The sequence below is a fragment of the Equus asinus genome, chromosome 18 (genome assembly GCF_041296235.1).
Source record: "Equus asinus isolate D_3611 breed Donkey chromosome 18, EquAss-T2T_v2, whole genome shotgun sequence".
In the NCBI taxonomy this organism is placed as follows: domain Eukaryota; kingdom Metazoa; phylum Chordata; class Mammalia; order Perissodactyla; family Equidae; genus Equus; species Equus asinus.
The window spans coordinates 25305847-25321043 of record NC_091807.1 but is presented as its reverse complement, the minus strand read 5'-3'; positions in this window follow the sequence as shown (position 1 = coordinate 25321043).

The window sequence follows — 15197 nt, the reverse complement described above, 5'->3', positions numbered from 1 at the left end:
GTGTGGACTTAAACACTCAGCCATGGAGCCGGCCCCTATATACAAAATCTTTTGGGTTTTTTTGAGGAAGATTAGCCCTGAGCTAACCAATGCTAATACTCCTCTTTTTGTTGAGGAAGACTGGCCCTGAGCTAACATCTTTGCCCATCTTCCTCTACTTTATACATGCGACGCCTACCACAGCATGGCTTTTGCAAAGCTGTGCCATGTCTGCACCCGGGATCCAAACTGGCGAACCCCAGGCAGCGGAGAAGTGGAACACGTGCACTTTACGCTGTGCCACCTGGCCAGCTCAGATATACAAAATCTTAATGGCACTTTGCTCTAAGGAATAAGATCATGGGATTTTACACTATAGTTTATACATTTCAGTATTTTTTAAATGTTTTTAACTTGACCATGTGTTATTTTAGAAATTGGGGTAGCGGAGGAAGCAACACTGTTCCTTTTTAAATGTGTTTTATTCTTTCGTACCATCTTGGGCCATGTGAACCTAGAGACATAAGTTTAACATTTGCGAGTGCTCAGTGTTCATTTAAACCATGAAAAAAAATCAGTTTATTAACAAAGAACTTTTAATCAAACTAGATGTGCACAAAGATAAAATGTCTGACAAAGGTTGATAAAAACGTGTGTGAATTTCAAAGAACTGAAATGTATCTATTTTTAGCTTCCTTTATGACATACACACTATTAATAGTATTTTAGGAAAATTGTGATTTGTTTTCAATCACAATATCCTAGGTTTTGATTCAATGTTTTTCTTATTAGAATATCTTCAGATCCTACTTAAACTTTTAACTTTGCCCCTCTAAGTATTAATTCAGCTGTTATGTCAGTTAACTATTGCTACAATATCGTGAAACAAAACTACGTGCATTAATTTCTTGCTCACACATTAGCAGGTACGATTGAATAACTCTCTTCTTCTTTCCTTTTTTGGAGACTAGAAGGCCACTTGCCTTTCTGAATGAACCTAATAAGGGTGGTTGGAAGGTCCCAAAAGGGTGAGCAGAAGCTTGATGCTTTTTAAGGTCAAGGTCAGAAGTGACACACTGGTAATGGCTGTGGCATTGAAATGTAACCCTCCTCTAGAGAGGTGGTGTTGTACTGATACTGATTAATTCTACTCCAGTTGTGTCTACCATTATGCTAGATGTGAGCGATGTAAACAATACAGCATCAGGTGGTAAACATCATAGATTAGAGATATACGAAAAATGTGGAAACAGAGAGTCAAAGACTTCATTCTTTTGGAAGCAGTTAGGATATCTTCATGGAGTCAACAATAGTAGAAGTAAGTCTGGATAAAAAGTATGAGGTCATCAGGAGAACAGATAGGTGAGAGCATTACAGTCAGAGGGCATAATATACACAAAAAAAAGGAAATACAGAGTCACAGAAAACATTACTTGATTAAGAAAATGTGCAGGGGCTGGCCCGGTGGCGCAGCGCTTAAGTTCGCACGTTCTGCTTTGGCGGCCCAGGGTTTGCCGGTTCAGATCCCGGGTGCGGACATGGCACTGCTTGGCACACTATGCTGTGGCAGGCATCCCACATGTAAAGTAGAGGAAGATGGGCACAGATGTTACCTCAGGGCCAGTCTTCCTCAGCAAAAAAGAGGAGGATTGGCAGCAGATGTTAGCTCAGGGCTAATCTTCATCAAAAAAAAAAAAAGAAAGAAAGAAAACAAAAAGTGCAGTATGCGAATTGAGAATAGATTGCAAAGGGAGACGTAACAGGACTAAGGTGGGAAATGCAGGCCTAGAAAGAATTATTAAAGGTCTTAATTATAATGCTAAAACATTTGGAATTTATTTTGGGGGTTATAAGGTGTATGAGTTACCTTATACTGCATGCCAATCTATTACAAAACATAGTGGCTTAAAGCAACAAACATTTGGCAGCATAACGAACTAACTAAAGATTTAGGGGCTTAAAACAACATTGCTTATTTACTTGGTGATTCTGTGGATCAGCAATAGGGACTGGGTTCGGGGAGGTGGTTCTTCTGATCTCAGCTGGGGCCGCTTATGTGGCCGCAGTATTACTGGGCAAGTAGGAGAGTGGTCTGATTATGGGCCAGATGAAATCTCATCCTTCGGTGGACGAGCCTGGGCTTGTTCACACGGGGAGGATGGAGAGGTCCCAAGAGAGTCGGTGGGATTGTGTAAGGCCTCTCGAGGCCTAGATTTGGAGCCAGTACATCAACTCCTTTTTGCTTCATTCCACTGGCCAAAGCAAATCACAATACCAACCCAGGGACAATAGACTCTGCTTCTTGACAGTAAGAGCTTCGAAGCTATGTTGCACATGCGATGGAAACTGAAATGCGTGAAAGATTGTGCCCATTTTTGCAATTTATGCAAAGGGACCTCTGAATGATTTTATTGGTACAGTGGCTATAAACTGCATGCTGGATTTAGATAACATAGTTTCGAGCCTCATTACCTGGCTTCTAGGTAACCAATCCTGAAAGAAGAAAAAATTGAGAAACATAGGAACTGAAAATATTAAAGCATTTCTAAGGGTAGTAATGAGAGATAACAAAAATTTTTCTTCCTAAGGGACTCTGAAACCCTGGCACAACAAGGCAACCCAATCTTTTTGCTTCTCCCATTGGCCAAGTAGAAAGTATTCTCAGTTAAAAACAAACAAACAAAAAATCCTTCACATCAAGTGTCACATGCCAGTAATGTCACAAAATAAAGATTAATTTCAATGAAATGGCATTTCCTTTAGAATAGAACAGAATATCCTGTGAAATATTAAGAGGGGTATCCAGTATTTATAGAGAAACCACATTTGGTGTAAATTCGAATAGCAGCATAATTTGGGGACCATATATTGGACTAGAGCTGGTAGGAGAATGAATCTGGTTTTGAGATACTAGTAGGAGTGTGAATCCAATTTTGAGTCTTTGTACTGTTTACTGTTATTTTCTAGAAATGGAGGGAAGTCAAAAGGAGAAAGATCACCAATCGAGACAGGGAGGGCAGGATACAGCACTGCTAAGATCATTTCTCCTTCAACAGGCCAGGAATAAGTGTCAAGGAGTAGATAACAAGGGTATAAAAGAGGAGTAGATGGGGGGTCATCCCCATGGCTGAGTAGCTAAATTTCCACACACTCTGCTTTGTCAGCCCGGGTTTGCAGGTTCAGATCCCGGGCGGGGACCTACTCTACTCATCACCCATGCTGTGGAGGCATCCCACATACAAAATAGAGGAGGATTGGCACGGATGTTAGCTCAGGGCAAATCTTCCTTACCAAAAAAAAAAAAAAAGAGTGGATGGGGCCAAAATGACATAAAGACTCTGGCTCTTGACATAGCTAGCTTCTCTTCCAAGATCTTTTTTAATATTCAATGACTGTTATTTCCTTTAATGAACGTTTTAAGAGACTTATGCTATTTTCCAACACAGTCTTTTGTTTGCTTTGATTTTTTCTTAAGTATACCTTTTCTATACTTTTATATAAAACTATCATGTGTTGGGCAAGAGCATATGTTGATAGTGACATTCGTCCTCTCAACATGACACTGGATATTGAACGTTGAATGCTTGTGAGTCAGCTGAGCAGTGTTCCTCCCCATGCATCTATTGTCACACATGAATACACAGAGAGGAGAAAGAGCCTCCTGAGAGAAAAGAGAATGGTACGACATTTATAGTTTGTATATATGGAGATTCTAATATAACAAAACACAGTTTACAAAAAGAAGTGTTTTTTATTGAAACCAGGTTACAGGAAAAGACTATAATGGTGAGTCTTCTAGAACCCATTTTCTGAAGGGAACCCTGGTTCTGGGCACAGGGTAGAACTCATACATGCAACTCATTTTGGGGAAAATGTTGCATGTTTTAGAACCATGGGCCCTTTGAAAAAGATAATAATGATCTGAGAACAATTTTAAAAAGGCCTACATGCAATGGATACTAGAGGGAATGTCATTAGTAGACCAGAGATTTTAGTGCAATTTTGGAATACAGACAAGCCAAAGATGGACATGCCAAAGAAGAGAAAACAGCAGCCTGGACCATGAGTGGGAAAAGTGCAGGGATGGTAGGTGTCTTTCTTTCATGGGGATTTTCAGAGAGATTCTAAACTCTGAGCTATAATGTATTGTCCATACAGAGACACTTTTGAGAGTAATATGGTACAACAGGCATAAGCCAGGACTTTCCTGAGCAAACAGGGACATTTAGTCATACTGATCAGAACAGAGAGAATTTTCTGGCAGACTACAAAAGTGTCCTGCGGACAGTAATCAGAGAGTCGTTGGGGAAAGCTGCTAAGAAGAGCTGGGAATCTGGACTCCTCCTTCCCCTAAAAGGAGAGTTCATTGCAAACTTCGTTTTGGCCAGAGCCCCAATATCTATCATTTCCTAAGCAAGTGGAAGATTTGCCCAAGGCATAGTCTTTTCTGTCCTCTAATCAAGTAGGAGAAGGTAGGAATTAAGGAAAGACGGAATCACCAACAAGGACAAGTAACTCTGCACGTGTTCAAGAGAATATTCGGAGAGAAGACCACGAGGGAAAGCCCGGGATTCCTGCTCAAGGAACGGAAGGTGGATTAAAATTGTTGCATTTGGGGCACAAATGAAAATACTACTTCATTTTTACTTATAAACTGATAAGGGCTGTACATTCTTATCACAATTCATTATGAGTTCTTGCATGTGGGTTTCTAGGGACTGGGTAGGTGGTGGGTGTAGCAAGTCCCAAAAGTCAATATCCCTTGGCACACTGGGAGGAAAGAAAGAGGTATATCAAGCATAAGGTATATTTCTAATAGTGCTCTGAATCTTGAGGTTATGTTATGAATAATATAAAGGCTTCATTAACATAATTACATTTGATTGTTTTACAAATATCCAAAAGAGATGAACCAGATCAGAGAAAGAGCTGTTGTTGGTAGTGGAATGGACAGAAGTAAGACAATGTTGAAGGTGAGGCATATGGCCTCCGCCAGAGGGAGGAGCCATGGCAGAGATTGGAAGGGCACTTTGAGCAAGAACAATCCTTGTCCCCTCATTGCACCTGAAGCCCCACTGGCAGGAGGGGGGCTGATCAGTTTCATAGAAACTTCAAATTATATCAGGCCCTAGTCCTCTATTAGCATAGATGGATTATGAGAGAAATCCCCACAACCTGCCTGCTATTTCTTTCTGCAGGCAAAGAATGTGTGAAAAGCTGAATGGGACAAGAAAATTAATACAGACAAGCAATTTTATGTTTTGCAGTTGTAGCCACATCCTGGAGCAGAGCGAGGTTTCCTCTGCTTACCCTCTCCCTCCCCACTGCCCCCAGACCACCGTGTAGCCCTGTTTTCAGAAGATTTTCCTTCCCTTTCTATCTTCTCCTTCCCCCTCACTTGCATAAGGCCAACAGGGATGTTGGCTGTGTGCAGTAAAGCATGCACTTTCATCCTTGATACTAATGAACAGACCAATGGGAAAATAAATTTCAATTATCACAATAAGTAACTTGAGCAGTCCCTTATTTCACATGCCCAAGCTTCTAGATTTCTATTCATGTGCTGCACAAAATTAGAATAATATTGTTAATCCAGAATATGTGAATCAGCAAGAGAATCTGGTGAGGCACATTTTCTCACACATGAGTAAGTCAGTGAATTCATCTAGAACTTCCGATCTCACATCCAGACCTCACCATCCCCTTCCCAAGAGCTGTGTCAGGGGTTTGAGCTTTTCCTCTTTCAGTTGTATTGTTTTAAGACCTACTTCTCACCTTTAAGCAAACATTTCCACATCCTGCTTAATGAAGACACGCCTTTGCAGATAATAACTGGAAATTACGGTTATTTTGTGTCATCAGTCTTGATGTTTGATATATCAGCTTATTAAATTTTAGGATATGATTAGCAAAAAGTGTTAATGCAATGAACATTGGTAGTCATGTGTGAATTTTTAAATAAAATATTTATTTAAAAATAAGATCCTTTGTTATAGTTGCATTATATAATTGGTGAATTAGACTCCACAATTATTAAATTACAAATGCATCTCATTAAATGAAATTTCAGCTAAACAAAACAGAGAAAAAGAGTTATTGGACATGTCAAATATAGCACTAGCTTCCAAGCTCAATTATTTATTTGAAAGAAGTTTAATTTACCTTTTCTTTCAAGTTCAGAGAAAGTGTCTCATAGCCACTAAGGCACAGAAAATTGTTTTGAACTCAGAGTTCTATAGGCGCAAAATATATGTTTTTCCCACTGGATTCTGTTCTTTTCTTTACTTTTTAAGCCGAGTTTTAACAAAATTCAGCAGCTGCAGCTACTGTGAAAGTGGACCATTTTTAAAAATTAATTTAATATCCATCAAATATTAAGCTATGTCCAGCATGCTGATGAGAGGTGCCTCTTCTGAAACTGTCTAAACACTCTATTGTGCTAATACTAGGAAAAGAAAATCAGAGCTGGGGTCTGACTCTATTGTTAACTTACTGTACCATCTTGGGCACACTACTTATTTACCCAAGATCCCATTTGTTTATCACTAAAGGAGGGGACAAAATTAAATTAATTTTAATGTCATTTCAGCTTTAAATTCTATTTTATAGTTTTTAACATAGTAGTATTATTTTCACATTTTGTTTTAATCCTTAGAGTAGCAGAGAAAATATTTTTTCATTTCTGAAAAACTTATTGGTTTCCTTGGGGAAAAAAATATATCTAAAATGAGAATCTTCTCCAGTGACCAAGAAAAATGAAGGTTTGAATATAGGAACATCAGTGTGATAATTATTCTAGCTAATTAGCAATGCTAACTTCGGTAGATGGTAGGCTCTGATGCAAGTTGATCAGAGCATAGGTCTTAATAGAATGTAAACTTTCTTGTATACTTACTACAATGAAAACTGTTCTTTTCAAGCATAAAAGATTATTTTGCTTACAAAGATGACAACAAACTTTATCACTATGTGGGAAACTCTCTGACACACACCATCTGCCACTACTTTGCTTGATATATTTGTGGAGTTTTCTCAGAAGTACCTGAAGAGATGACATCCATTTCTTCACCCTAAGCAGTCCTTTTTAGTCTTTCTTGTTTCCCTATTATCTAGGTTTTGCACAATAAAGGGCATATGTCAATTGTCTTTTCTCACCCAAAGTGAGATTTTCCTGGTTCTTCATATGCTAAGCAACTTTGGATTGTACCCTAGACAATAGAGATTTGAATGGAATCCAATTTCTTATTAGAAAATATGGAGACCAGAAGAAAATGAAACATTTTTAACAGCTGAAAAAAAAGACTGTCAACACAGAATTTTATATCCAGTAGAATTATCATTAAGGAATGAAGGTGAAATAAAGATATATTCCTATAAAGAAAAACTAGGAATATTAATTGCAGGCAGATCTCTACGCCAAGAATTGTTAAAGGAAATTATTTAGACAGAAGTGAAATTATACCAGAGGGGAATCTGGAACATCAGTAATGAAAACAGAGCAAGAGAAATGGTAAATATTGAGTAAATATTAGAGACTATTATTTTCCTCTTGCTTTTTGAAAACGTGTTTGACAATTGAAGGAAAATTATATCATTGATGGGATTTTCATTGCATGTAGATGTAACACATAGACAATTCAACAGAAAAGTAGGAGGGTAAAGGGCCCTCAGTGCTAGTCAGCCTTCTGCATTCCACTTGAACTAGTAGAATATTGATTGTAACTGGGCAGCAGAAGTTAAGTATTGGGGTCGGCCCTGTGGCCGAGTGGTTAAGTTCTCGCGCTCTGCTGTGGCAGCCCAGTGTTTCGCCGGTTCAGATCCTGGGCACAAACATGGCACTGCTCATCAGGCCATGCTGAGGTGGCGTCCCACATGCCACAACTAGAAGGACCCACAACTAGAATATACAACTATGTACAGGGGGGCTTTGGGGAGAAAAAGGAAAAGTAAAATCTTAAAAAGAAAAAAAAAACCAAGTATGTATACTGAAAGCCTTAGAGCAAGCACTAAAAATAACTCCAAAAAAAGAAATACAGTTAAAATCACAAATAGTCAGCGGTTGGCCCTGTGGCCAAATGGTTAAGTTCACATGCTCTGCTGCAGGTGGCCTGGTGTTTTGTTGGTTTAAATCCTGGGCGCAGACGTCGCACTGCTCATCAAACCACGCTGGGGCGGCATCCCACATGCCACAACTAGAAGGACCCACAACGAAGAATATACAGCTATGTACTGGGGGGGTTTGGGCAGAAAAAGGAAAAGAATAAATAAAATTTAAAAAAAACCCCACAAATGGTAAATTAAAATTGAATTAAAATAAAGTTCAAATGACAGTAGAGGAAAAACTTAATAACAGAGGGAAGAAGCAGAGAATAAATAATAAAATGGCAGCTTTAAATCCAAACATTTTAACAATTATATTAAATGCAAATCGTTAAACATATCAATCGAAAGACAGATTGTCATATGGAAATAGTTACATCATGCATACACAAGCAATAATCAAAAGAAAGCTGGATTACCTATTTATATTAAAAAAAGCAGACTTCAAAGCAAAGAAAATTGCCATATCTCTGCATTGGAACATCATCTCTCACATCCAAAACAATCATCGTGAAGTTACTAATGACTACCATCCAACTCAAACCAGGTGTGATAGATATTTCAAAGAGTTGTGTAGAAATCAAACAGAAATGTGATTTGACAAGGAAAATGATAATTGTAGACTATACAAATGCTCCTACAAGTACAGTTCTATTTTTACTAACATCTCCAAATAGACTTTTTTCCCCAAGAAGCCCAAAGAACACATATAAGATTATATTTTCTACATTTTTCCAAAATTTGCCTTTTTCATTCAACACTATATTGTGGATATGTCTTCAATTCAATTGTTATGGTTTTAATTAATTCTTTTTAAATGGCTTCACATTGTGGATACACTGTAATTTATTCAACTTTTCTCTTACAAACAAGTGAGCATTTATTTTATTTCTTTCTCCACAATGAACAGTGCTGCAATAAATATCCTTGCACATTTGTCCTCTCATACAATTTCTCTTATTCCTACAAGGTAGATTCTGAGGGATAGAATTTTAAGTATATGGATTTAATTTAAAAATGTGTGTTTTTGGAGGCCAACCCCGTGGCCGAGTAGTTAAGTTCTCATGCTCTGCTTTGACAGCCCAGGGTTTCATCAGTTCAGATCCTGGGTGTGGATGTGGCACTGCTCATCAAGCCATGCTGCAGTGGAGTCCCACATAGCCGAGCCAGAAGGACCTACAACTAGAATATGCAACTATGTACTGGAGGCTTTGGGAGAAGAAAAAGAAAAGATTGGCAACAGATGTTAGCTTAGGTGCCAATCTTAAAAAAAAAAAAAATGTATATTTTTAACCTATCATTGAAAGCCCTATTTGGCTTGTTTCTTAAAACAATCTCTTATAACACCTAAGTTTTTAAACTCTATTAAATGGTGAGCTCTTAGGGTACTGTGACATTTCCCAAACAGTTAAGCACATAATTTACCTTTTTGAATAACAAACAAATCTTAGAAATCATCTAAAAGGGTGAAATAATTAAAAAGCAAGACCAAACCGCTCTTAACTATAGCCAGGTGGAAATGCTAATTTCAGATTAAAACAACCTTTATACGATATTTTCCCACCAGGACACAATCTGTAAAAATGCAATTTCTCATATAAAGTTGAATAAATTATACCTTTTAAAAATTTATTATTCATAGAGGTATACAGATGTCAAACTCTAGATTTCCCACACCTGCTGAAGGACAATGGAGGTTTAGTGCCTGTTTAAAACACATTCCTATGGACATTGCTCTTTCCAAGTATTTCTTCATTCTCCACTAGAGTGAGGAGAAAAGATCACTTATTTAATTTAGAAAACAAGTCAGAAGAAAAAAATCATTGTAGAAAAGGACATAAATTTGGCCTAGACTTCAGAGAGCTAAAGGTTTTGCACTAAGTGTGACTTGCTGTTTCAGGAAGAAGGTGAAAATTGAGCCAATGAAGCCAATGAATCTGGCGCCCTAAGAATTCATGGAGTGAATGCCACTCCTCTCAGCAGGTTTGAAGTGTCACCAATGTTCATGGAGACAGTGTCTTCCATTTCATACTCTTTAACTACATCCTGTGGTTCTTTCCATCCTGTACTTCTCTGAAGGTTTTCTTACCCTATAGGAAGATTTCATTCAGTAGCAGGAAAAAAATTTCTCCCTCTGTGCAGGTTTAAAGGGACAATAGGAAACAAAAATGAGTAAACTCTCTATTACATCTAAATGAGTCCTACTTGATTAACATATAGCTTATGTATGTACATTTACTCTCCTTCAGCAAGATATGAGAAATCAATGAATTTTGAAAAAACAAAAACTCTCAAAAACAAAAAAATGTTATCTAGAAAGAAAGAAATAAAAGAAGGAAGAAAAAGAAAGATAAATAGGCAGATAATAGAGAGAGAGATTATATACATACGTATACATATACATGACTAGCAATATGACAAGTATACATATGTATACTTATAAATGACTAAACATTCCAGGTAGTATATATCTAAGGCACAGAGCCTGTTTGTATTGCTTCATTAACAGGTCTCTCTTCCTCCCATGGATGTACATATACCCAACCCTTTGAATAATTACATTTTTATTTTTTTAGAGTTTCACTTGTCCCCCTTTATTAGTTGCATGAAGTATATTTTTGGAATTTATCAAAACTTCGAATCGATGAATGTTCCACTACTTTTTTCCCTGATTTTCCTGCTCACACTGATTCTCTTCTTGCTCCCCGAGACCAGACCTAATCATCAATCATTTTGCCTCACTCTATCGTGGGATCCACTTTCTGTCCATCTTACCGCAGAGCCCCATTAAACCCTCAAACACTGACGGTTCTCACCATTTGTTTTCTCTTTATCGATTCCTTTGGGGCTGAACATTGCTTGAGAATATTTCATCAGCTTGCTGATTGGCATCATTTCAAGTTCTTATTCAACCTCAGCTGCTCCCTCTAAATTTCTTGGCAAGTTATTTTTGCAAAACCTTAATCATGTCCTTTATCAAACTACTAAAAGTCCGCTAACATCGGATCACTCTCTCATTTTTAATAGCTGTTCTACTTTTACTTCTTTGGGAAAAAAATAAAGACCTTCAATTAGGAATATATCTCCCCAAGCCCATCCTTCCTTTGGTCATTTGTTTCTTTACTACTTTTGAAGATTAACATTCTTTGTGCTATTTCTCCATAAGTTATACCATTTTCTAGGTTTTTTCTTTTTCTTTTTTTTCATTGTCATTCCCATGGCTTTCTTTCCTTGCAGCAGTGCTTTTCAATTAAGGTAGGAGGAAGCAATTTTGCCCCGACAGACATATTTGCCAGTGTGTAGAGACATTTTTGATTGTAGCGACTGGGGAGGTAGTGCTACTGGCCTCTAGTGGGGAGGGGCTAGGAATGCTGCTAAACATGCCAAACAGCACAGCATAGCCAGACCTTAACAAGGAATTGTCTGGTTGAAGAAATCAGCACTGCCGATGTTGAGGAACTCTACCCTAAGGAAACGAAGTTTATAAGGCATCTTCTTCTGATAAAGAAACACACAACTAGACAGGCAGAGAGATGGATAGCTGGCTCGCCTTGAGAATATTTTCCTATACAATTCTACCCCAACTCTCTCCTTTTTTCATTTCCAAATCTGTCAAAAGTTACAATATTCCATTTATATCTCTTCATTTTTTATGTAATAGTAACCCACTCTAGTTAAACTTCTTTTTAAAAATTTACCAAATATGGCTCCAATTCCAAGTTGTCTAACTACTCATCGACGATATTTGACGTTATTGGAAAGAGCTTTCTGCTTGCAGCTCTCAGCTTACTTTCTCATGATATAGTGGAAAAGGCATGAGCTTTGGAACTGAGACGTGCTTTCAAATCCTAGGTCTAAAGTTTACTGCCTGGGTAACTTGAATCAAACTGTTTAACCCCATAAACTTCATGTTCTGTATCTTACTCTCTTTGGATTCAGATCATATATTTACTTTTATTTTTTTTTTCCTCCTCCTAACACTTAACTTGGCTGACACTGAATGTTCAATAAGTTGAAGAACTTACTGCATATAGTGATGGGTACTAATTCTGTATCCCTATCCTGCCCTTCCTTTTGATATCCTTGACCTGTAGTTGCACAACCATTTCCAAGTAGCTCTAAAAGGTCACTTTGCTCCTCTCTCTCAACTCATCTATTCCTTCTGCCAACTTTGTCATATTAACACATCATCATTCCACCCTTGAATCTTATCAACTATTGTAAGATAACTGAAGAGGTAACATAAGGTAAAATACTTTAGACATATTCTAAGTAACTCCAGAGGACAGAACTAAAACCAGCATTTTACCATAAGAAAGAAATTACTCACAATTAGGCTGTTCAAGATGAAAATGGGCAGTATGTTAGAGCTGGTGATCATGCTCTCCCTGGAAATAGATAAGCAGAGGTTAAATGCTAACTTGTTGGATTAGTAGGTAGACTGAAAGGCTGGAAAGGAATCATGATATAATGCCAAGAGCAATGGACTCAAAAGAATGCAATGTAGTTGAAGGTCCATTTGCCTTGTCTTAACTACATTCACACTCATCAATTTATTTGACTTCTCCAAACCTTGGTTTCCCATCTGTTAAATCTTGCACGATTGATGTCAGATTCTGAATAAATGGAGAGGAAAATATTTTGTAATATATAAAGCACTATATTTTTAAGTTGTTATGCCTTCAAGGGTTTATTTCCACTTTTGAATTCATTGTTTCAGTGATGACAGCTATATATTTATATAAGTAACACTAGATGACAATAAATATTTGTCTACATACATATATATGTACTCATTTTCATTCTCATATTTCAATGAAAAAATATGGAGTGCAGAAAGTTAGCTATTTTTATCAAAAAAATAACACTAGCAGTGAAAACAAAATAGAAAGTTTATTTTGAATTACTATGGCACATTTCATAAATATCATATTTAAGCATGAAAAAGTCTCTTCTGGATATGCATGCTTATTGTCATAATCTCAGGTTAATATGATCATTGTTCTTAGAGAAACCGCTTTTGAATTTCAGTCTCTTCAGATATCCGTAACTTCCCACTCACTCTTATCTTTTAAATAATTCATTAAAATTATCACTCGTTTTATACATTTAATTACAAATACATAATAAACTTGCAACATTTTTCTAAAAAACTAAACATTAAAAAAGACACGAATATTAAACAAGCAAAAATCTTAAAGAAGATTCATTGTGACACTCTACCAATACTCTAAACTACAAAAAGAAATATTTGAGAAATGAAGATTTGTCTCCTTTTTTGCTGCTCTTTCCTAGTGTCCCTTCCGGGTCTCCCTTACCAAATTGCAGGATCATTTGGCACTGTTTTAGCATAATCTGCTGAGAAAAACAAGAACACGGTTTCTATCTCAAGTTTGAGTTTTCCAGGATCCGCTGTTGCCACATCTCTTCTTGTTCAATTTAATCACAAGGGTGGGGACACAGGCCATTCCTGACTTCAACAATTACTCCTCCTGCCTCACCCCCATGGGACAAGTCTTTCTAGATAAAGTAATGATCTGCAGCACGTTGAATGTGCTGACCAACCTTGGGGAAAAAAAATGACAGGAGATAGAAACACTTGGACTCACTTATTCTTTATAATGCTTTCAAAAACTAAATATGCATTGGATTTTCATAGGCTTTAAAAAAGAAAGCCATCGTGGTTTAGCTTTCATTTGAAAACTAAGCAGGAAATGAGGAAAAGTGTTTCCCTCGAACCAAAAATGTTGTTTATTGTTGTTGCTGTTTTTGTCCAAGAAAATCCTTCCAAGAGTTAATGCACCATCGTCTTCATAAGATTTATGTTTGTTTTTTTTCAAACTTTAAAAAATTTTATTGTCATTGTTTATTTAAAAGCACAAGTTATTAAATCAATTACCTGCTTGGTTTGGTGACATTTCTAGTGTATTATTCTCTCTGCTGCAGGGTCTGCATGTTATTTGAAAATGCTTTTTGTAAGCATTGAAATTGTAAAACCCAGCCTCTAAGCTTGAGCAGGTTTCCAAAATCCATTTGGGATGCGTCTTGTTCTAGGGAACTGAACCCCGACTGCTAAATCTGGCCTCCCGCTTTGGTTGTGCTTCTCCTATTCAATACTTTTCCTCATTGCCTTTTCTTTAGAAATTGTTCTGCCTATAGAGACTATTCATAAAACCATTTTTATTTTTTTTGGCATTCCATATTCAGGTAGGGTGGATTTTTCCAAATATATATTTCAGTAATTTTTGCTTTAGTTTCCCATGAAAGTTTCCTATGATTGAACAATGGGTGAATGAAAACAAAGTTGTGGGTTATTTTGCATATAGGTTAGACAAAACAAACTTTTTGCCAATAAGTTGCTCTCTCAATTTTCATTTAGTTCCTAGACTAAAAGACATTTGAATGTTTAGGTTTCCTTGGTAAACACAGCTCGTGTTTGTATCATTGAAGCAAACTAACCGTGCTTTGACTACAATTTTGTACTCACAGTAACAGTTGCTTTAAAACAAGAAGTAGAAGGCCATATATTGAAATTTAAATAAACACAAAAGGAAATAATAAGATAAAGTAACCTAGGTGACAAAAATTAATAACATGAAAAATTCAATCATTTATTTAGAACATGTAAGAAACTGATGATGCTACAATGGAACCAGAAGTCTTTGTCTTTTTATCTTCATTTCATCTAATATCACCATCCTCTACACTTTCCTGCTGCCATTCCAGTCTTGCTGTTTGGGCTATTTTGGAATAAAGAGAGAAATCTAAGAATATAAATGAGTCTTTGCCAATTATTATATCTCTAGATTTTAGGCAATCTATTTTCTACTTATAGATCTATAATCTCTATAGGCAATGTAAGAGTAAATTAGTAGATTGGATTTAAAAGATATAATTTACCATACCAAGAAAATTTAATTTGTTCTAACAATAAGAAAAAATAATCTTTTTTGACAAATAATCCTTCCATCTATATAGGGAATGCAAACTCTATCTTCTTTGCTTGCCTTTAATTAAATAGTAAATCCATTCACAAAATATGTAAATCAGAAGATATGTTTTCCCCAAAAAGTGCTAAGAAACTTCCTACCCATAACTCACACCTTTTAATTGATTGT